This window comes from Oryctolagus cuniculus, chromosome 7 (assembly GCF_964237555.1).
Source record: "Oryctolagus cuniculus chromosome 7, mOryCun1.1, whole genome shotgun sequence".
Taxonomy (NCBI): domain Eukaryota; kingdom Metazoa; phylum Chordata; class Mammalia; order Lagomorpha; family Leporidae; genus Oryctolagus; species Oryctolagus cuniculus.
In genome coordinates this window covers 57,318,304-57,340,625 of record NC_091438.1, presented here as the reverse complement: position 1 = coordinate 57,340,625, position 22,322 = coordinate 57,318,304, and the positions used below count along the sequence as shown (strand labels likewise).

Sequence of the window (22,322 nt, the reverse complement as noted above, 5' to 3'; positions counted from 1 at the left end):
TCTTCTGCTTTCCAGGCCATAGCAGAGAGCTGGATTGGAAGTGGAGCAGCCAGGACTTGAACCAGTGTCCACATGGGATGTCGGCACTACAGGCAGCAGCTTAACTGGTTACACCATAATGGCAGCCCCTGCATTATACTCTTGAGGGGTCAGTGACATGACACTGGGAGGGAAAGGAAGACACTTGACTGTAAATTTTTTCAAGTTTTAAAAAAGTGATTTATTTGAGAAAGAGAGAGGAAGAGAGACCTCCTATCTGCTGGCTCACTCCCAACTATTTGAGCCATCACCGCTGCCTTCCTAAGATCTACAGTTAGTGGGGGCTGCAGCCAGGGACTATACCCAAGTGCTCCAATATGGGATATGGGTGTCCTAACCAGTGTCTTTACTGCTTGGCCAAATGCTTAACCCAGCTGCAAATTCTTCACATTGCATTTGTAAGCAAAATCTCCTTTGTGTCAAGCTGCCTCTTCTAGCAAACAGGGAGTTTATGGGAAGATTGATCACAGTTAAACTCCTGAAATCAAATACTCCTAGTCTCAGTTTAAAATTGGAATTTTTTCCCCTCTAAATTTTTCTCATGTTATACTTTGCATTTATATATCTAACATTCATTTCTTCCCACCCCCCACTCCCTATGGCTATAGTTTATTACAGGGCAAGCATACAGATTAAAGTCAGCCAAGGGAGGAAGCCCAGAAGGTGAAACCCAGGCAGACCCTGTTCCTATGTGACAGTGTGCACAGAGCATTGCCAGATAAGCTCACCAAGCTGCTGTCTAGTGTCTCCAAGGGTCGCATTTCTAACTGCTTGTTGCACACTGAGGATGACTCACTGGGTGTGTCACACAAGGCTCAAAATGGAAGTAAGATGAAATCCTGAAATCAGACTAGCCTTAGTGGGGGTTCCTGAGGGCCTCCTCAGATGGGCATATGTTTTGAGAAAGAGACTAGAGAGAATAAAAGTGATGATGAACAATAATAACTAAGTGGATGAACAAAAATACCTTTGGGGGAGCCAGTGTTGTGGCATGGCAGGTTAAATCACTGCTTGCAACACCAGCATCCGGAATCAGAATGCCATTTCAAGTTCCAGATGTTCTGCTTCCAATCCAACGCCCTGCTAATGCACCTGGGAAAGCAGCGGAAGATAGCGCAGGTACCTGGGCCCCTGCATCCACATGGGAGACCCGGAAGAAGCTCTTGGCTCCTGGCTTTGAGTCAGCTCAGCTCTGGGCATTGCAGCCATTTGGGGAGTGAACTAACAGATGGAAGACCTCTTTTTCTCTCTGTTTCTACCTCTCTGTATAGCTCTGTCTTTCAAACAAATAAAAACAAATCTTTTTGAAAAATTCAGGTGAGGGGCCGGTGCTGTGGCACAGCACAGATCATTCACCTGGACCAAGTGGGATTTATCCCTAGTATGCAAGGATAATTCAACATTTGCAAATCAATCAGTGTGATACATCACATTAACAAACTGAAGGGGCCAGCGCTGTGGTGCAGCAGGTTAAAGCTCTGGCCTGAAGCGCCAGCATCCTATACGGGCGCTGGTTCATGTCCCGGCTGCTCCTCTTCCAATCCAGCTCTCTGCTATGGTCTGGGAAAGCAGTAGAAGATGGCCCAAGTTCTTGGGCCCCTGCACCTGCATGGGAGACCCAGAAGTTTCTGGCTCCTGGCTTCGGCCTAGTCGGGACCTGGCTGTTGTGACCATTTGGGAAGTAAATCAGCAGATGGAAGATCTCTTTCTTTCTCTCTCAGCCTTTCAAATACATACATAGTTAAAAAATAAAAAATCACTGAGTTTAACAGTTAAGTTTTTCCTGTGTAGTTCTAGAAGGAAGATTCCATCTTCTGTGAGTGACAGGGTTACAGGGGGATTTCCTGCTGGGAAGAAGGGGGAGGTGGCACCAAGCTGGTGGAGACGTGTTTTGGACCAGGCATTAAACGTCTGCAGGCTTCTCAGATCACAGAACACAAAGACCCCTCCTCGTTTAGGCTGAGTCAGGGTCCCTGGCTAGCCTGCAGTGCTCTGGCTGGCGCGGTGTCGGGGAGGGAGGGCGAGTGACTTTTCAAGTTTTACCTTTTGGATTTTCTCTTTGGAACATGTAATGGTTACTCACAAAAATATGTTCCTGAAGACTTGCGTAAGGCCAAGAAGAGGAGTTTAAGCTCTGCCTGGGACCCCTGGATTCTACCTCTTTGCACACTCGTTCCCTTGACTTGTGATTCTGTACCGTGAACTTTTCATTTAGGGCTCTGCCTCGCACAGCGCACCACAACCCGAGTCACCTGATGTAGTAGACGGTCCCGTGCTCTTCCACCCACTGTTTCCCACCCGCAAACCATACGTCCTATGAACACAGACAGGACCCACTTCAAGCTTGCGATCGGGATTACCATCGCAAGCCAGCCCTGCGGTGGACCAGCGACGTGACCTTCCGCAGGGCGGTAAAGGCTCCAGGATTTGCTTTCCTCTTGGGGGGTCAGGGGATGCGCCTCCTTCAGCCTCCGGCTGTGCCCCTTGGTTGCTGTGTCACCTTAGACCTCCAGCCTCTGTGAAGTGGGGTCGCATTTCCGTGCATGGAGGCTGCAGCACGTGTTCTCCAACCACCTCAGCGCCTGTCGCTCTGCTTGGTCTTCTTCCCCGGGACAGTTCCGGTTCGCCTGTCGGTTTCACGTTGGGCAGTGGGAATGTGAACTTCACCAGATCCCCAGCCTCTCGTAGTGACTGACAGACTTTAAAGCAGGAAGCACAGTGGCACCGGGCTGTGAGTTTCTCTGACCTCTATCTAAATTGCGCCGGAGTTCAAGAAGAGCGCTCTGTATTTCTCCGTGGGAATTAGGCCAGCTCTTCCTGGAATTCACCCGAGGCACAGGCAGAGGGCTAAGGGCTGCCCCTCTGGGAGACCTCCCGGCTCGGGGCGCCTGGGAGCCAGGGACTTCTCCAGAAATACCTGCAAGCTGGCTCATTCCTTCAGGTGCTAGAAGCTGTTCTGGCTTTGAGGGAGAGAGAGAGAGAGAGAGAGACCTTCTACCTGCTGGTTCACTCCCCAAATGGCCACAACAGCCAGCTGGGCCAGGCTGAAACCAAAAGCCAGAAAGTCTCAGGGGCCCAAGCAGTTGTGCCATCTTCTGCTGCCTTCCCAAGCGCATTGGCAGGGAGCTGCATAGGAAGTGGAGCAGCCAGGACTCAAACCGGCGCCCTTATGGGATGCTGGTGCCGTGGTTAGAGAGAGAGAGCTTTCACCTGCTATGTCACTCCTCAGATGGCTGCAACACACAGGGCTGGGGCCAGGCTGAAGCCAGGAGCCAGGAGCTTCATCCAGATCTCCCATGTGAGTGCAGGGGCCAAGTACTTGGGCCATTTTCAGCTGCTTTTCTCATGCACATTAGCAGGGAGCTGGATCAGAAGTGGAGCAGCCAGGACTGGGATGCTGGCATTGCAGCAAGGCTGCAGCTTAACCCGCACACCACAATGCTGGCTCCCACCCAGTACTTTGACTTGTAAAGATCTTAGTGCATTTTCTATCTCCTCTAAAGTTTTACTCCTAGTTTTACATCTAGATGTGAAATAAAAATTTGTAACAGGCTGAGGGGAAAAGAGAAGAGAGTTAACCTACCAACTAGTGATTATATAGTCTTTTTTTTTTTTTTTTTTTTTTGACAGGCAGAGTGGACAGTGAGAGAGAGAGAGACAGAGAGAAAGGTCTTCCTTTGCCGTTGGTTCACCCTCCAATGGCCGCCAAGGCTGGCACGCTGCAGCTGGCGCATCGCGCTGATCCGATGGCAGGAGCCAGGTGCTTCTCCTGGTCTCCCATGGGGTGCAGGGCCCAAGCACTTGGGCCATCCTCCACTGCACTTCCCTGGCCACAGCAGAGAGCTGGCCTGGAAGAGGGGCAACTGGGACAGAATCCAGTGCCCCGACCGGGACTAGAACCCGGTGTGCCGGCGCTGCAAGGCGGAGGATTAGCCTAGTGAGCCGCGGCGCCGGCCTATATAGTCTTTTAATTAGCTTGAAAATGAGCCAGAGGTATATGTGGAAGATTGGAAGCATGCCCTGAACACTGCGTGCTCCCACTCGTGGCCCTTGTAGCCCATTAGTAAATGACGTCTCCCTGGGTCTCAGTGTCTTCGTCCAGGGGGGAGCTGGTGAGGGCTGCGGTTTCTGTGCCCACCCCCGCCCCCCAACCCAGAGTACACGTGTAGCCATGTAATCCCCATTGTGTGGTTCTGAGAGGATGGAAACTGAATCCAGTGGGAGTGTTAAAAAGGCGGGGCCTTGGGGGAGGTGATTAGGAGTAGATGAGGTCACGGGGGGAGCCCTATGAGTGGCTTCTGGTGGCTTTGTTAGAAGAGAGGGGCCGGGAGGCAGCCGGCACCATTCTGGGGCTCTGCCAGCAAGAAGGGCATCTGTTAGCAGCCGGGGCCCTTGGCCTTGGACGTGCAGAGCTGGGGGCTAAAATAAGCAAGGCTCTTTTCTGATCCAGTTACTTGGCCCCAGCCATTTCTTCACAGTAACAAACTACTCCACGAACTTTCCTGGGCCAGATGCTTATAAATTGCAGTTGTCCAATGTCGATCCTGTCCCCTCCCTTGGTCATTGTGTGAGGGACTTCGTGTATGTGAACTCCCAGCACAGCACTGCTCTGCTCATGTGACTAAGTAGTCTGCAAAGGGGGGCTAGGCATGCATGCCAGGGGCATCACAACTCTCTCTGGCTTTACCTCATTGAAGAAACAAGAGGAGGGCCAGCGCTGTGGTGTAGCTGCCGCCTTTGGTGCCGGCATCCCATGTGGGGACCAGTTCAAGTGCTGGCCCTGCTAATGCACCTGGGAAAGCAGAGGAAGATGGCCCATGTGATTGGGCCGCTGTACCCATGTGGGAGACCTGGAAGAAACTCCAGGCTCTTGGCTTTGGCCTGGCCAAGCCCTTGCTGTTGCAGCCATTTGGGGAGTGAACTAGCCCACGGAAGACCTCTCTCTCTGTGTCTGTCTGTCTCTCTGTCTCTCTGTGTGTAATTCTGCCTTTCAAATAAATAAATAAATAAATAAACCTTAAAAAAAAACAGAGGGTTCTTTAAAAAAAGAAAGAAAGAGAGAAACAAGAGAACAAGAAGGGTGTGTATTGTGGTGCCAGCAGGTTAGGCATCCCATATTGGAGTCCCTGGGTTCCTGTCCTACCTCCATTTCCAATCCAGCTTCCTGCTAATGCATACTCTGGGAAGCCAAGTACTTGGATTCCTGCCATCCAGGTGGGAGACCCAGATGGAGTTTCTGGCTCCTGGCTTTGTCCTGGTCCAGCCCCAGCTGTTGCATGAATTTGGGGAGTGAACCAGCAGATGCAAAATCTCTCTTGTTCTCTCTCTGTGTCCTCTGCCTTTCAAACAAATCAACATTTTTAAAAAGACAATGAGTTTATAGTAAGAAAAATAAAGAGGGGCCAGCGCTGTGGCTCATTTGGTTAATTCTCCACCTGTGGTGCCAGCATCCCATATGGGTGCCAGGTTCTAGTCCTGGTTGCTCCTCTTCCAGTCCAGCTCTCTGCTGTGGCCCGGGGAAGGCAGTGGAGGATGGCACAAGTGCTTGGGCCCTGCACCCTCATGGGAAGCCAGGAAGAAACACCTGGCTCCTGGCTTCGGATTGGCACAGCGCCGGCCGAAGCGGCCATTTGGGGGGTGAACCAATGAGAGGAAGACCTTTCTCTCTGTCTCTCTCTCTCTCTCTCACTGTCTAACTCTGCCTGTCAAAATAAATAAATAAATAAACAAACAAGAAAGTAATTGAAAGAGGAGATAGACTGAAGTGTATTTTACACACACACACACACACACACACACACACACAGTCTTCAAAATGTTCATGGAAAATCTGTATTATAAAAAAAGCTATGCATGGATTGCTAGATTGTTTCTAAATGTTTAATTTAATTTTGTCTACTTAAAAGGCAGAGTGACAGAGAGAGAGAGAGAAAGAGAGAGAGAGAGGGAGAATTTTCCATCCTCTGCCTTACTCCCCAAATGCCTGTAATAGCTAGGGCTACAGCAGACTGAAGCCAGGAGTTGGGAACTCCATCTGAGTATCCCATGTGGGTAGCAGGGGCCCAAGTCCTTGAGCCATCAGTCCCTACCTCCCAAGGTGTGCATTATCAGGAAGCTGGATTGGAAGTGGGTTAGCCAGAACTCAAGCCTGTACTCCAATACAGAATGCCGGCATCTCACGCAGCATGTTACCCCACTGTGCCACAATGCCCATCGCTCAAATGTTTTTGCAACAAAATAACCTCACCTTTTAATTCCATTTTCCAGGCATTTTTGAGTACCCTCCTATAATAAAATAACAATTTTTTTTTAAAAATTACAATAGGAGCACAAAATTATAAAACAATGCATTGAGACATGCTAGATACTGGGAATGACATAATCGCAATAACCTACCTGACAATGATAGAGTACACAGTGTGTCTAAATCGTTTTATGTGTAAATCACAAATGAGTGGCTTTTCCACTCATTTGTCCTTCCCAATGTGGAAAGATTGTATGTGCAACTCACTAGATCACTCTCCCTGTAAAAGAATCAATAACACAAAAACCTGGGGGCCAGCATCTGGCCTGCCTCCCCCCACCTCCCTCCAGCCCCTCACCTCCTTCTCCATCTCACTCCAGGACCCCCCACCCGCCCCAAGATAGCCACAAGCATCATTCTAATGTATATTCCAGGGCATTTCTGACCTGAAGCTTCATCATGGCTATCCTGAAGCTGTTCCTTTAAGAGAAAAGCGCCTCTGGAGAGAAGGCAGAGAAATTAGGATTCAGTAACCTACAAATGATTTTCGGCAGGCCCGCTGCATACTGAGGCAGGCAGGACAGGAAATTGAGCTGCTCGTGGTTTCCAGCACAAGGCATATGGCCACCTTGGCTTCTGTGAATGGTGTTGACTGGCCCTGGCTCGGGCCAGCCTGCTAGAGACAGCCAAATGCCAGGGAGCTGACAGGTCGCTAGCATTCTTCCTGTGTGTATCTGTGTTCTTTGTACTCATGAGTGATCCCCGGCCCTCACCGGGGCTGGGAAGGAGTTTCTCTTAAACATGTAGCAGGGGATGTACTTTCTCTCTTTTCTTCCTTTCTCCATCCTTTCTACAGGACAATGCCAAGGACAGGTCCCTGCGAGGTCAGGTCAGACTGTTACATCAGACATGCAGCTGCTATATTTACCAGCTCTTGCCTTGCAAGGAAAGCAGTTTATACGAGGGGAAATAGCAGAGGCCAACTGTCCTGGGCATCCTCAGAGGACAAGCACTGCATTTTGAAGCTGTGTATGATTTTACATTGTAGTCCACTTCTCTGGGGGCTGCATCTCCTTTTCCTATACACTTTGACATATTCTCAGGACAGTTACAGTCATGTATTGCTTCAGCCCAGCCTGAGACCTGCAGTTGCTATTCAGGGTTCGATTCCTTCTGGGCTGTCATCACAGCCTTCCAGACGGCAGGGAATACACAGGAGAGTGAGCAGCAGAGTCAACATCAGATTTGCTTTGGTCTAGAAGTTTCCATGTAGGCCTCTGGGGCACCCCTCTCAACCCTCCTTTTTTTTTTTTTTTTTTTTTTTACAATTTTATTTATATTTTTGAGGCAGAGTTGGAGAGAGGGAGAGACAGAGACAAGGTCTTCCATCCACTTGTTCACTCCCCAAATGGCCACAATGACCGGAGCTGGGCCAATCTGAAGCCAGGAGCCAGAAGCTTCTTCAGGTCTCTTTCTTGGGTTGCAGGGGCTCAAGCACTTGGGTCAGGCCATAGCAGAGGGCTGGATCAAAAGAGGAGCAGATAGGACTGGTGCCCGTATGGGATGCTGGTACTGCAGGCGGGAGGCCTAGCCTCAGTGCAAGCCCCATCCCCCTCTTGCTTAATTGTTTTTATTCTCCAGGCCTCAGTTTCCTGCTCCTGAGTGGAATAGGAAGGATCAACTCTATTCTACCTGTAGGGTGCTGCTGAGAGAATAAATGTGGGAAATGAGAGAACAGTGGGTGGTAACCCAGCCCTGACTCCAAGCAACAAACTCTGGGAGAGGGAAAGAGCCGGAATAAAAGCCTTTGCCCCAGAGGAGTTTACAATCTGATAACTGGGAAAAGACAAATTTACAAAGATCCATAACCTCAGGCAGCAAAATGATAAGATTCCTAAATTTCAGATGAGGGAATGCAGAGGGAATGAGGAGGAGATTACCCAAGGAGGCTTCAAAGGGAGGAGTGGCATCTGATGGGGAGGGGACAATAGGACATGGGAGAAGCAGAGAATAAAGCAAGGTGTAAACAGTAAGAGTTCAGGATGTGTTCAGGGGACAGCAATCTGGCACCTGTTGGGAAACAATGGGTGATAAGCTAGGTTCACCAGGAGAGGCTAAGAAGTGCTCATTCTCTAGATAATGGAGTGGCCCTGTGGTCTTTAGGGCAACTGATGCGGCAGCTCTGTGGTGGTGGCGACAGGCTAGAGGGACAAAGATTATGCTTGCAGGAGGGTGACAGCAGAGCACCCTAAAGTCTTCCTTGACCTGTCAGTCACTCACAAAGAATCTGCGCAAAGGGCGCTCCCCTCCCAGCACTGAGACTCAGGATTGCTGCTGAAGCAAGTGTGCTTTATGTGGGTCTTCTTTCTTCTCCAGGCATTCAAGGGACAGTGGCATGTCAGATGGAAAGGGACCAGAGGACATTCCCCTGGCTCCCCTTCAGAGGGTGAGCTTCTGGAGAACGGGGCCTTTGTTTGTGCTTTTCCTCTTCCTCCCTTCGGTGGCAGAGGCCCAGATGGCTTCCACGCTGTGGCCAGCCTCACAGTGGGCCTCACTCAGGGTGCATGCACCGACACACAACCTGTGGGCCCAGTCAACACTTACCCCTCCTCTTTTTTCTCAGCATTCGCAACAGCACCTGAAATAGCCAATTCACTGAGGGTGAATAAAAGGGGATTAATTGGCAGGCAGGTGGGGGATGAGGACATGAGTTCCTGTGAAAGACATCCCTTAAAAAAACTTTATGACACTTGGCAAGTAGCTATTATAGGTGAAGTATAAGCCTTTAAATGCATTTTCTCATTCCACATACTTGGCCATCCTCTGAGGTAATCACTATTATACAGAGAGATCAGTGATTTGGTCAATAAATACAAGTGACAAGATTCTCTGCTGTTAAAATCCATTAATTGGGGGCAGCCATTTGATGCAGCAGCTACGACACCGCTTGGCACACTTGCAGCCCCTGTCAGAGCCTGGTTCAAGTCCCAGATGCTTCATGGAGTTCAGCTTCCTGTAATGCACCCTGCAAGGCAGCAGCTGATGACTCAAGTACTTGGGTCTCTGCCACCCATGTGGAAGACACAGATTAAGTTTGTGGCTCCTGATGTGGGCCTGGCCCAGCCCCAGCCCCAGCTGTTGTGGGCATTTGGGGAGTGAACCAGTGGATGGGAGAGCTCTTTCTGTCCCTCTGTCACTCTCCCTTCTGTCTGCTTTTCAAAAAAAAAATAATTAAAACTACATTACCAGTATTCTTTAAGCACTATAGACTATTGGTTGCTTGTTACAGATCTAGATATCAAGCCAACATATCTTCAATCCTTCCATCTATAACCTTTTCTGAAACACAGTGGTACTGGATGTTTATTTAAAGGGTTTATCCCTGTGGTTTTAGATTTTGTTCCCAGAGATTAAAAGGCAAATTCCAAACCTTTTCACTACTAAGTAGCTTTCAGAGATGAACTTTAATGCTTCTCAAGACTTTAGCCTGCCAGATAAATATCATTTATTAATTAGTTGACTCTTCTTCCCTTAAGGCAACCCAACCCTGCCACACTCCAGACAAAAGCAAAGAGATTTGGTGGCCGTGGGTCTCACGCCTTCATTCATACCTCGCCTTCATTCATACCTCTCTGAGCTTCCAGCGTAGGGGCCCTGAGGGGTAGTGAAGTCTTGGGACTCATGCTGGAGAGCCCTGCTCTGATCCTTCCTGTTAGAATGCTGAGTGTGTGCCTTTTTGAAAGCGCCATTTGATGGGAAGGGAGTTGAGAAAGGGGAGAGAGAGCAGCAGGGTACTGAGCATCCAGAGAAGGAAGAAGGGATGATGAGGGAGAGAAAAGAGGAGAGGGAGAGGGAGATGCTGTGGGTATTCTCTGGCCTGGAGCACGATCTTGTAGCTTTCAACCAAGTAACTGCATGAGAGCATTGTGGTGGAAGGGAAAGATCCCAGATCGAGAGAGACACATTCGGGTTTCAATTCCTGCTTCTTCTCAATACCTGGGTAACTACCAAATCTAGGATTGTAACATGTGAGATAGATTGTAACATGCCTGGTGTTGCATAGGGGTCATTTATTGTCTTAAGAGCTACAACTTTGTATTGATTTGAGGCTTTGGAATTACACAACTGCATAATTTGCATTTTCTTATGATATTTGATTCTGGTTGAAATCAACTGGAAAGACCTCAGATTTTTTTAGTTGAGATCAAATGGGAGCCAAACAATGGAGTGTTACCTTAATGAACTGGCTGGTCCTTAGGGAAGCTGGGGTGTTGATGAAGCTACCACATTGTGTCACAATTTCTAATTCCATTTTTCTAACATAGTCTAGGAAGTGATTGCTTTCAACCAAAAGATCACCAAGAATGCCCCAGTGGCTTTACTTCAAATTGGACCTTAAGACAAAATTTTGGCTTATTTCTGTTTAGCATCCCCATTCTAAGATCTTCTGGGTTGGAGATCTGATATTCCAGGGGTCTGGTTTTAGCTTCCAAGCTCCGGCCCTGCCCGACTTTCTGGTTTTGTTTTTGCTTTGTTTGCCAGGGGCCAGAAGCTGAGCCTCAGCACCAGGGTCCTATCTAAACAAAGGCCCAGCTCGCTACCGTCCCCAGGGGGTGGGGGCGGGCGGGTGGAGGGAGGAGGGGGAGCTGGCCGGCACTGCTGGGACCTGTTGGTGTTTGTTTTCCGTTTCCTCTCACTGGGACATTTGCACATTCAGCAGATCTGCTTGCTGGGTTTCCAAGTCTGTCAATTTCAAAGAAAGTAAAGTAAAATCAAACAACCCACTTCCCTTACGGTACATTTCAAAATTCGAAGAATGAACAAGGTAGATCTGGGTTGCCTCTCTGCCGCACATGGAGGGACACTTGGGAAACTGGTTTGGTCAGCTTGGGGTGGACAGATACCTTTCTCTAATTCAAGCATAGTTCAGAGACAGCAGTTGAACACCAATGAATATTTGGCAGATTTCCCTAAAATTGGTCAGGAGCTCTCTGCACTAAGCCAGTGAGGCAGCAGACCATCCACGGGCAGGGCCTTGGCCGTTCTGGCACCTCCCTGCCTCCTTTTGGGGTCACAGCTCAGGCACCCCCTCCCAAGGATCTCTCCACGTCTCTCCCCTCTGCTTGCCTGTAGGCCTGAAACTCCTCACAGGGCTCTAACCTTTGATGAGTCTTGCAAGGGGTGCATTCCAGAGCATACGTTTCTCAAGAGATGTTTTTCGCCCCTCATCTGTAGAAAACAGCCCAAGATTTGCCTTATAATAAGTATTTAGGGGCCGGTGTTGTGGCACAGTGGGCTAAGCAGCTACCTGCAACACCTGCATCCCACATGGGCACTGTTTCTAGTCCCAGTTGCTCCACTTCCGATCCAGCTCCCTGATAATGCACCTGGGAAAGCAGCAGAAGATGGTCCAAGTGTTTGGGCCCCTGCACCCATGTAGGAGACCAGGAAGAAGCTCCTGGCTCCTGGCTTCAGCCTGGCCCAGTCCTGGCCATTAAAGCCATTTGGGGAGTGAACCAGTGGCTGGAAGATCTCTTTCTGTCTCCTCCCTCTCTCTGTAACTCTGTCTTTCAAATAAATAAATATTTTTAAAAAATTAAATTCAGAGTACATAGATTGTGGTCAGGATTGTTTCATGAAACTTGGTTTAGGTTTTGCTTGTTAAAAGACAAAATTACAATTAGTTTTAAAGTCTTAATTGGCTTTTCTTGTGATTCCAGAATCCAGCAACACTCCATCACATAAAACAGAGTAAGGGTCCCAATCTGAGCAGAAGAGGTGGGCTTCACAGACAGCGAAGAAACAGAGATAGAAGACAAGGAAGATTGGTTATTTCAGCGGCTTGCCTTGTAAGGTGGGGACAGACAGACAGAACAACAGGCAAATCACTGCTTAGCTGCCATCAAGTTATTTCAGGTTACTTTTGTGTAAGATTAACTCCATTATCAGGCCCACTGGAACAGGCCTGTTTGCAGTACGTGGAGGTTATCTCTCTTACTCTGATTTCTCTGAAAGTCAGATAAACAGTTTGGTAACTTGTAGCCTGAGTGACTCCATTTTGGTTTTTAGCACTGCCTGTTGGGGCCTGGTGCAAGAGCTGAGCACAAAGCAATGGCTTCCGGTCAGTTTTGCTTCACAACTTCATACGTGCAGGTACTGGGTCATGGGTGAACGTACTTCCTACAGTGTGTCGGGCTGGGAAACTTGAACGACAGTGAGTTAGATGATAAATAAGGCCTCTCTCCTCGCAATCCGTGTGAACCACCTAAAAGACGGAGGGCAGCAAGGCGGGCAAGCATGGAAGAGAGACATCAGGAGAGCTCAGAACGGGAGCAAGCGGAAGAACGCAGAGCCAGGAGGAGAACGCCGCAGAAGTGACCACAGAAGCCCCCTGGAGACGGCCGTCCAGCGGGCCCTGTCCCACCCTCCCGGCCTTCAGCCTCTGACCCGTCCACTGCCTTTCTTCTGCTGACTTGGAAACTACGTGCGTCCTGGCACTGTTTCCTCCCCCAGCACCACTCCCATTTCCCCATTCCCCTCACCACCACCACCCCCACCTGCTTCTCGGGCACCCACATAAGCAAGCAGACCCCGCGGCGCGGCGCTGGGAGTGAGCGGTCTGTGCGCGCAGGGAAGCGCGTGCGTGTAAAGCGGCAGGCGAAGGTCCATGCAGTGGGTAGCACGGATTCTCCGTGGGAGCCGGGTCTCCCCAGGGAGCAGATCGGTGTAAACTGAAAACATATATTCCAATTCCCAACCAACGCTTCAGGCCACAGGCAGAAACGTGTAAACGTGCTTGTTTTTGAACCACAGGGAGATCCTCTCAGCGCCCGCCGCCCTCCCCGCAGCCTAACCTCAGGTCTTTGTTGCAGCGGGACGAGGCCAGCCTGGGAGACCCAAACACAGGGACAGAGAAACGGGTCTTTGACATCCTGCTGCAGAATGACTGATGGAAGGGTTTGTGAGATTCTTAGAAACCGAGGTGTTTTTTTTTAGCATTTAAGGAACAACAACAAAGAGTACCGCTCTCTTCTTCTCTGCCAGGGGAAGCCCAGGCCCGAGGAAAGGAGAGACCTTGGTGGACAGTTACAGGACAGTGCTGAACCGAACCCGGAAGGCAGGGACGTTCGCAAGGCCTGCGGAGGAGATGTCACAGCCCAGACAAGCTGAGTCCCTGCCTGGAAAGGCAAAGGTGAGCGGCTAACTGCCAGCATTCCAGGGCTCTCCTGTGCCACTGGCCAGTCAAGTGGATCAGCTGCCCTCTGCCGTCTGGCCTGACTGCCCTGGCTCTCATTCGTACCTTGTAGTTACATGCATAATCAAGCATGCAATGATGGCTTCCATTGCCAGGGACTTTTAAAGGCAATTTACATACATTCAACTGCACTGTGGGCATCTATTGTTCCCATTTTTAGAAGTTAGGGAGCTGAAGCACACAGAGGTTAAGTACTTGGCCCAAGGCTGCTCAGGTAGAGAGAGGTGTCAGGGATTGAGTCAGGCTCAGCATCCTGGCTTGAGGGTGTGTGATGCCAATGGGAGTCACCTGCTCTCATTCCTGAGCAAGGGGAGGAATCGTTTAAAGAGGAAGCGTGGAGGGGGAGCGTGCTGTGGTGTAGCAGGTCAAGCTACAGCCTGCAGCGCCGGCATCCCATATGGGTGCAGGTTTGAGTCCCAGCTGCTCGGCTTCTGATCCAGCTCCCTGCTTATGGCCTGGGAAAAGCATCAGAAGACGGCCCAAGTGTGTGGAAGCTCCTGGCTCCTGGCTTTCGCCTGGCCCAGCCTGGGTCATTGCAGCCATTTGGGGAGTGAACCTGTGGATGGAAGATCCCTCTCTATCTGTCTCTCCTTCTTTCACTGTAGCTCTGCTTTTCAAATAAATACATAAATAAATCTTTACAGAGGAAGCGTGGAGACACTGCCCGGAGCCCTGCCGGGCGGAAGGCAAGTGCAGTGTGGTCACTCTGGCCCTCCTCTGGAGATGCCGTGGCCTGCAGCGTCAGTCTTCACACATTTTTGCTCTTGTGTTTTTTGAAAAACCATGAATTCCCTGATACATTTTAAACTTGTAACTGGAGGCCATTATGCTTAATGAAATAAACCAGAATCAAAAAGACAAATATCACGTTTTCTCAGATCTGTGGTAGTTAATATATAGAGAGAGAATATAAAAGATTCACTGTAGGGGCTGGTGCTGTGGCGTAGTGGGTAAAGCTGCCACCTGTAGCGCCAGCATCCCATATGGACACTGGTTTGGGTCCTGGCTGCTCCATTTCTGATCCAGTTCTCTGCTATGGCCTGGGAAAGCAGTAGAAGATGGACCTTGTCCTTGGGCCCCTGCATTCATGTAGGAGACCCGGAAGAAGCTCCTGTCCCAGCTCTGGCAGTTGTGGCCATTTGGGGAGTGAACCAGTGGATGGAAGACCTCTCTCTCTCTCTCTCTCTCTCACTCTCTGCCTCTGCCTCTCTGTAACTCTGTCTTTCAAATAAACAAATAAATCTTAAAAAAAAAATAACAACTAGCCTTGACCCCCCTACTCTCACACACAAATAGTTATGAAGATACAAAATAAAATTAATTTAAAAATTTTAAAAATAAAGAGGAAGTATGATTATAATTAGAATTGTATCTAGGGACTATATTAAATCTGTTCTCTTTAACAAAAAAAAAGTAAATAAAAAAGGGAAGAAAAGAAATTCGCAACTAACAATTTTCATTGAAGTTTAAAGAGCTGGGGGGCTGACACTGTGGTGCAGTAAGTTAAGCCTCTTTGAGTCCCAGCTGCTCCTCCTTTTTTTTTTTAATTTTTTTTTTTTTTTTTTTTTTTTTGGACAGGCAGAGTGGACAATGAGAGAGAGAGAGAGAGAGAGAGAAAGGTCTTCCTTTACTGTTGGTTCACCCTCCAATGGCCGCTGCGGCAGGCACATTGCACTGATCCGAAGGCAGGAGCCAGGTGCTTCTCCTGGTCTCCCATGGGGTGCAGGGCCCAAGCACTTGGGCCATCCTCCGCTGCACTCCCTGGCCACAGCAGAGAGCTGGCCTGGAAGAGGAGCAACCGGGACAGAATCTGGCGCCCCGACCGGGACTAGAACCCGGTGTGCCGGAGCCGCAGGTGAAGGATTAGCCTATTGAGCTGCAGCGCCGGACAGCTGCTCCTCTTCTGATCCAGCTCTCTGTTACGGCCTGGGAAAGCAGTAGAAGATGGCCTAAATCCTTGGGCCCCAGCACTCACATTTAGCAGGATTAGGGAAGGGTAAGAGGTAAACTTTTTTTTCTTTTCAAAAAAATTTTTATTCAGGGGCTGGCGCTGTAGCTCAGCGGGTTAACACCTTGGCCTGAAGTGCCGGCATCCCGTATGGGCACTGGTTTGAGTCCTGGCTGCTCCTCTTCCGATCCAGCTCTCTGCTATGGCCTGGGATAGCAGTAGAAGATGGCCCAAGTCTTTGGGCCCCTGCACCTGCATGGGAGACCTGAAAAAAGCTCCTGGCTCCGGGCTTTGGATCGGTGCAGCTCTGGCCGTTGCAGCCATCTGGGGAGTGAACCAACGGATTGAAGACCTCTCTCTCTGTCTCTACCTCTCTGCAACTCTACCTGTCAAATAAATAAAATAAATCTTTAAAAAAATTTTTTTATTCATTTAATTTCTTCAAAAGGCAAAGATGAGAGAGAAAAAGTGAGAGACATAGACAGACTGGGAGGGAGCTCCCATTCACTGGTTCATTTCCCAGATGCCTGCAACAAGCTGTCACCTGCCGCTTCCCAGGCTGCACATTGTCAGAACTGGGACTTGAACGCAGTCACTCCAATATAGGATGCAGGCATCTTAACCTCTTAACCATTGCACTGAATGACTGTCCCCCGCTCCCCCGCTTCCTTTTTTTTTTTTTTTTTTTTTTTTTTTTTGGTAGAGTGGGAAGACAGTATTTGAGAAAATGAGATGAGAAAAGAAATTTGGGGCTGCAAACGCTGTTAAGGCACATTGGCACATTGGTTTCGGGGAGATGGAAGACCTGGAAACTGATTCTTTTGAAACTGCTGACAGCCCCAACCCCCTGGAAAGTGTCCAGGTACCCTAACCACAAGCAGCTCTACCAGTCTCCATGGGAATTGTGCTTCACACCGCCACCAGCCACGCCTGCCACACCTGCCTGGGAGGAGGGGCTGGGGCAGGGTAACAATCACCAGACACTGCCCTTTGTTGCTTACCCACCAGATTTACACAACCAGTCACCCCTTCAAGGACCTTCTGAGTCATTCTGGAGTCTCTGCGGGTGGCTTTCTCAGGTTCACAAGCTGATCCCCTTGGCCCTTTGTGGCTTATCTTTTGTAGCTTGGTGCAGCAAGAGAGGCAGCCCCTTATCTGCTGGAACAAACCCAGTAGTGGCCCTTATCTGTGGTGTTGCTTTATGAGGTGTTTAGTTACCCCGTAATGGCAGTCTGAAAATATTAAATGAAAATTTCCAGAAACAAAAAATTCGTAAGTTCTTATTTACATATTTGAGAGGTAGAGCGAGAAAGTGACAGTCAGATGGAGCGCCCATCCACTGGGTTATTTTCCAAGCACCTACAATGGCTGGGGATGGACTAAGGCTGAAGCCAGGACCTGGAAACACAATCCAGGACTCCCATTTCGGTGGCAGGAACCCAAGAGTCAGGGGCTGGAACTGGGAGTCAAACCCAAACCCAGGTACTCCCATGTGGGAGAAGGGAATCTTTTTTTTAAACAGATTTATTTATTTAAAAGGCCTGTGTGTGCACGCGCACACACACACACACACACAGATCTTCCATTCACTGATTTAATCCCCAAATGCCTGCAGCCATTAGGCTGGGCCAGGCTGAAGCCAGAAGCCAGGAGTTCCATCCTATTCTCTCCCATGGTGGTAGGGATCCAAGTACTGGGGCCATCATCTGCTGCCTCTCTCCCAGGATGCCTTAGCAGGGAGCTGAATTGGAAGCAGAGAAGCCAGGATTTGGTCCTGCAGGCATCCCAAGCTGTGGCTTGATCTGTTGTGCTACAATGCCCACCCCAACAGGGCATCTTAACCACTGGGTACTGCGTGCTCTGCAGGCTGTATTCTTTTGTTTTATATATATATATATATTTCTTTGTTATATATATATATTTTTTGAAAGAGGTCAGAGAGGAAGGAGAGACATAGAGAGATCTTCTTTCTGCTGGTTTACTTCCCAGATGGCCTCAATGGTCAGGGTTGGGTTAAGCCAAAGCCAGGAGCTTCTTTCAGGTCTCCAACATGGATGACAATGGCCAAGACCCTTGGGCCACCTTCCACTGCCTTTCTCAGGTGTATTAGCAGGGAACTGGATTGGAACTGGAACAGCTGGGACGTGAACTGATGCCCATATGGGACGCCAACATTGCAGGTGGTGGCTTTACTTCCTATGCCACAGTGCCGGCCCCAGGGCTAAATTCTTAATTCTAAATGCAACTTCATTATTTTAGCTCTTGGTCAGGACAGCCTTTGGTTTGTTAAGCCCACATACATGCACCTGTTGTTTGTCTGTTTAACTTTTATTTTTATTTATTTATTTTTAAGATTTATTTATTTGAAAGGCTGAATTACAGAGAGACAGAGAGAGAAAGAGAGATCTTCCATCTGCTGGTTCATTCCCCAAATGGCCGCAAAGGTTGGAGCTGGGCCAGGCCGAAGTCAGGAGCCTGGAGCTTCTTCCAGGTCTCCCAAGCACGTGGGCCATCCTCTGCTACTTCCCCATGCACATTAGCAGGGAGCTGGATCAGAAGTATAGCAGACAGGACTTGAGCTAGCATCCACACAGGATGCTCAAGTCACGTGTGGTGGCTTCACCCACTGTGCCACAATGCTGGCCCCTTAACTTTATTTATTTAAGAGAGAGAGAGAGAGACAGGGAGCTCCAAACTCCTGGTTCACTCCCCAAATACCTGCAACAGCTGGGACCAAACGAGGCCAAGGCCAGGAGTCAAGAATCCAATCCAAATCTTCAGCATGCATGGCAGGGACCCAACACTGGGGCCGTCACCTGCTGCCTTCTATTGTGCACTCTAGTGGGAAGCTGGAATCAGAAGCCAGAGCCAGGACATGAACCCAGGCACCCCAATATGGGATATAGGCACCACAAACAGTGTCTTAACTGCTAGATCAAACTGCCTACCTCCCACATACCCTAATATGGACATAATGCAGCACTGGATATCATTCATTATTGGTTATGCAATAATGTACATCAAAGCTACCATGGATGAATTAAAACCAGAAACTTCCAAGTCCACCATGTGGGTGCAAGGGCCCAAGCACTTGTCCATCCTCTGCTGCTTTCCCAGACAAGCAAGGAGCTGGATCAGAAATAAAGCAGCTGGGACTTGAACTTGCTCCCATATGGGATGCCTATGTCTCAGGCATCGGCTTAACCTGCTATGTCACAGCACTGGTTCCTCATGAATGATTTTAAAAGGCTTCCTGGAAATCAATGGAGAAGTCAGGAAAAGCATTCACTCAGCAAGACAACTTGGTGGAGAAGGATTTACCAACATGTATGATAAAGAAGTAGAACACAGTGAAGGTCATTGAGAAGAGTTAAAAAGGAGGCATTGGAAGAACAGGTTGAGTCACCTATGGAATAAGTGGAAGGTGAAGAAGAGACTGAAGCAGAAGCAGCAAAGTGGACATCACAGAAATTTGCTCAACTGTGTTTCAGCTTCTACAGACAGTTAAAGGGCAATATTGCGGAATGCAATCCTTGGATGGGACACAGCATTGCAGTCACTCCTGTGATCACCAGAAGATCAACCTCAGCAGCCCCACTTTGATGATTTCAACAGGGAGAGATGTTGGAGCTTGGACAATGACACCCCGGGGAGGGGAGTGGGGTGCAATTACACCACCACTTGGCATGCCCACATCCCACATCTGAGTACCTGGAATGGAGTCCTGCCTCTGCCTCTGATCCAGCTTGCTGCTAATGCCCATCCTGGGAGGCGGTGGGTGATGGCTCAAATGCTTGCCCCCTGCCCCTGTTTTTGATTGGGTAATGCTTCATTCCATACATATTCATGGCATGTGTTCTGAGGGCTGAGCAGAAAAGCTTGCATTTAGAGAAAGAGAAAGGCTGGAGAAAGCAGAAACAAGGAACAAAAAGCAGATTGGTCTTTCCAAACTTACTTTTGTTGTAAGGTGAGGACAGAACAATAGAAAAATAACTGATTGGCTAACAGTAGGTTATTTCAGTTGCCTAGGAATTGTTTATCACATCGATTGATACTGGCCTGTTGAGGGTATTTAGTTGTTATCTATCTAATTCTGAATTCTTGGAAGAGTCAGATAAATAGCTTGGTAACATGGAACTAGGAACAAACTGCTCTTAAAAACCTGCAAAGTCTGCAGGAGAAACACCCAGTGAGACCTGTCTGAGCAGTGTTGGGACAGAGCTCTGAATCTGGCCACCAGGTCCCTGTGACGAGGGTGATGTGGCCATTGGGTCTGTTTCATCTCATCTACCTGGAGCCACCTTGTGTAATCCTCCTTTTTTTATATACAGAGTGGACAGTGAGAGAGAGAGACAGAGAGAAAGGTCTTCCTTTTTGCCGTTGGTTCACCTCCAACGGCTGGTGCACCGTGCTGATCCGATGGCAGGAACCAGGTGCTTCTCCTGGTCTCCCATGGGGTGCAGGGCCCAAGCACTTGGGCCATCCTCCACTGCACTCCCTGGCCACAGCAGAGAGCTGGCCTGGAAGAGGAGCAACCGGGACAGAATCCGGCGCCCTGACTGGGACTAGAACCCGGTGTGCCGGCGCTGCAAGGCGGAGGATTAGCCTATTGAGCCACGGTGCCGGCCAATCCTTTGTTTTAATCTCTATGTTCCTTACCTCTTCCCAGAACAATTAATCATCAGCCTTCTTTTCAGGGCCAGTGTTTTTAACTAATCATGTTCAAAACAAGTAATTTCTAGCCTGTGAGAAATGTGCTTTCATTTAAAACCTACCCTTTCAGACCCAGCTGATGGATGATCCCTGTGTAATGATAAATGGAAATTTGCCATCATGGAATACATAAATTCTGTTTACAATCTGGCCACTTGGGAACGCTTCCCAAGACTCTGAAAGCTGTTGGGCAGACATGCGTTGTGGCTCAGCAGGTTAAGCCTTGGCCTGGACACCTCCATCCCATGTTGGGGTGCCGGGCTGAGTCCTGGCTATTCTGGAACCTGCCATGCATGGTGGAGATGTGAATGGAATTCTGGGCTTTTGACTACAGCCAGGTCCAACCCTGGCTGTTGTGGGTATTTGGAGAATGAACTAGCTGGTGGTAGATCTGTCTTTCCCTGTCTATCACTCTGCCTTCAAGTAGATGAAAATAAATAAATATTTTTAAAAGTCATGGTTCTGGTGTCTCCTGAGCTGAGAGCACTCTCATTCTGCCCTGAATAAGCCTTATAATAACCTTTTCACGGAGTCTGTTTCTGTTGATGGAACTTTAGCGTGAGTGATTCCATTTTGATTTTTTAGCCTGGCCTGTTTGGACCTAGAGCAGGAGCTTGGTCCAAAACAAGGGCCTCCTGTAATTTTTATTTAATAATCCCAGTGTCTAATGCAGCACCTGGACAGAGCAGGTATTTGAATGTTGGTGCTGACTTTGATGTCATGCCCTTTGTAGAAACTTAGAGTAAAAAACAGTTGGGGCTGGTGCTGTCCCGTAGTGGGTAACTGCTGCCTGCAGTGCCAGCATCCCATATGGGCACTGGTTTGAGTTCTGGATGCTCCATTTCTGATCCAGCTCTTTGCTGTGGCCTGGGAAAGCAGAAGATGGCCCGTGCTTGGGCCCCTGCACCCACATGGGAGACCTGGAGGAAACGCCTGGCTCCTGGCTTCGGATCAGCCTAGCTCCAGCTGTTGCAGTGATTTGGGGAGTGAACCAGCAGATGAAAGACTTCTCTCTCTCTGCCTCTGCCTCTCTGTAACTCTGCCTTTCAAATAAGAAACGAAATCTTAAAAAAAAAAAAAAAAAAAAAAAAGAAGGTGACTCCATTTGCATGTAGTAGTGTCCGTCCCAGCAAGGGGGAGGTGTTACAAGAGAAGGCTGCTTGGAGGTTTCCACGTTTACGCAAGAAAAGAATTCCAGATGTGAGGCAGAAGGTAGTGGTAAGCATGGTAGCCAAGATTAATGAACAGAATGCACCTGACGGACCAGGCAGGCATCTCGGGAAAGAACTGAGGGCCCAGCCTGCATTCAGACTGGAGTTTTTACAGATATGGGTGTGGCCGTGGCCCAGTGTTTCCCACTCCCCTTTCTGGGATACTGGTGGACAGAGGGCTTTCAAGAGCATGGAATTTGTGAAATTCCTCCCGGGACTTATCAGCATGGTGTTCCTGGACCTGGTAGTTGCCCCTTGGTGCAGGGCAGGGAAGATTCCTCTAAGCTGCCCCTGGGACCCACCTAACAAGGTTCCAAGACTTCTGACATGCAAACACTGGTCCACTTTCAAGGCTTGCTTGTGCCTTTCTTTCTTCATTCAATTGCACAGAAATTCCCATTTTGGATCAGTCTCTCTCACACACAGAGGCTAATGTCTACCTTGCCGGCTCATGCCACCAGCCTCTGTGACTCTGGGGTTCTGGGGTCTGGCAGGTGCTCTGGACGTGGAGTGCCAGGGAAGAGGAGGACAGGCAGCAAGGTCTTCGTCTGTATGCAGTAGAGTGTCCATGGCGGGGTGGGGGTGGGTGGGGGGTAAGGGGTGGAGTGGGGTGCTGGGATTCTCCTGATCCCTGGATAAAAAGAACACTCCAGGGGAGGGCGCCTGTTATCTGAACTCATCCCTCTGCAAACAATGCTCTGCTTCATGCATTCTCTGCTCCTTCTGCAAGGGGAGGGGCCAGCAGTTGGCCATCTATGAGGTCTTCTGGCCTGGTGTGGAGAGCATCTGGACGTACTGTTCTGGGGGAGTCATCTTATCAGGATTCTACCCACGCAACCCCCCCCCCCCCAGCTCAGTATAGGGCTGTGCTACTCAAAATGTAGTTCTCACTGGCATCATCAGAATACTAGG

The 22,322-nt window shown here is 49.2% G+C and overlaps 1 long non-coding RNA gene across 1 annotated transcript in view; it reads right to left on the bottom strand.

Annotated features, from left to right (window-relative positions):
* Positions 1-7,584: 7,584 nt before the first annotated feature.
* The window catches only part of LOC108177686 (uncharacterized), a 45,061-nt gene continuing 30,323 nt past the window's right edge, over positions 7,585-22,322 (bottom strand). The window contains exon 3 of the long non-coding RNA XR_011390517.1: positions 7,585-8,921. This is a non-coding gene — a long non-coding RNA (uncharacterized lncRNA). The remainder of the gene's footprint in view (positions 8,922-22,322) is intronic.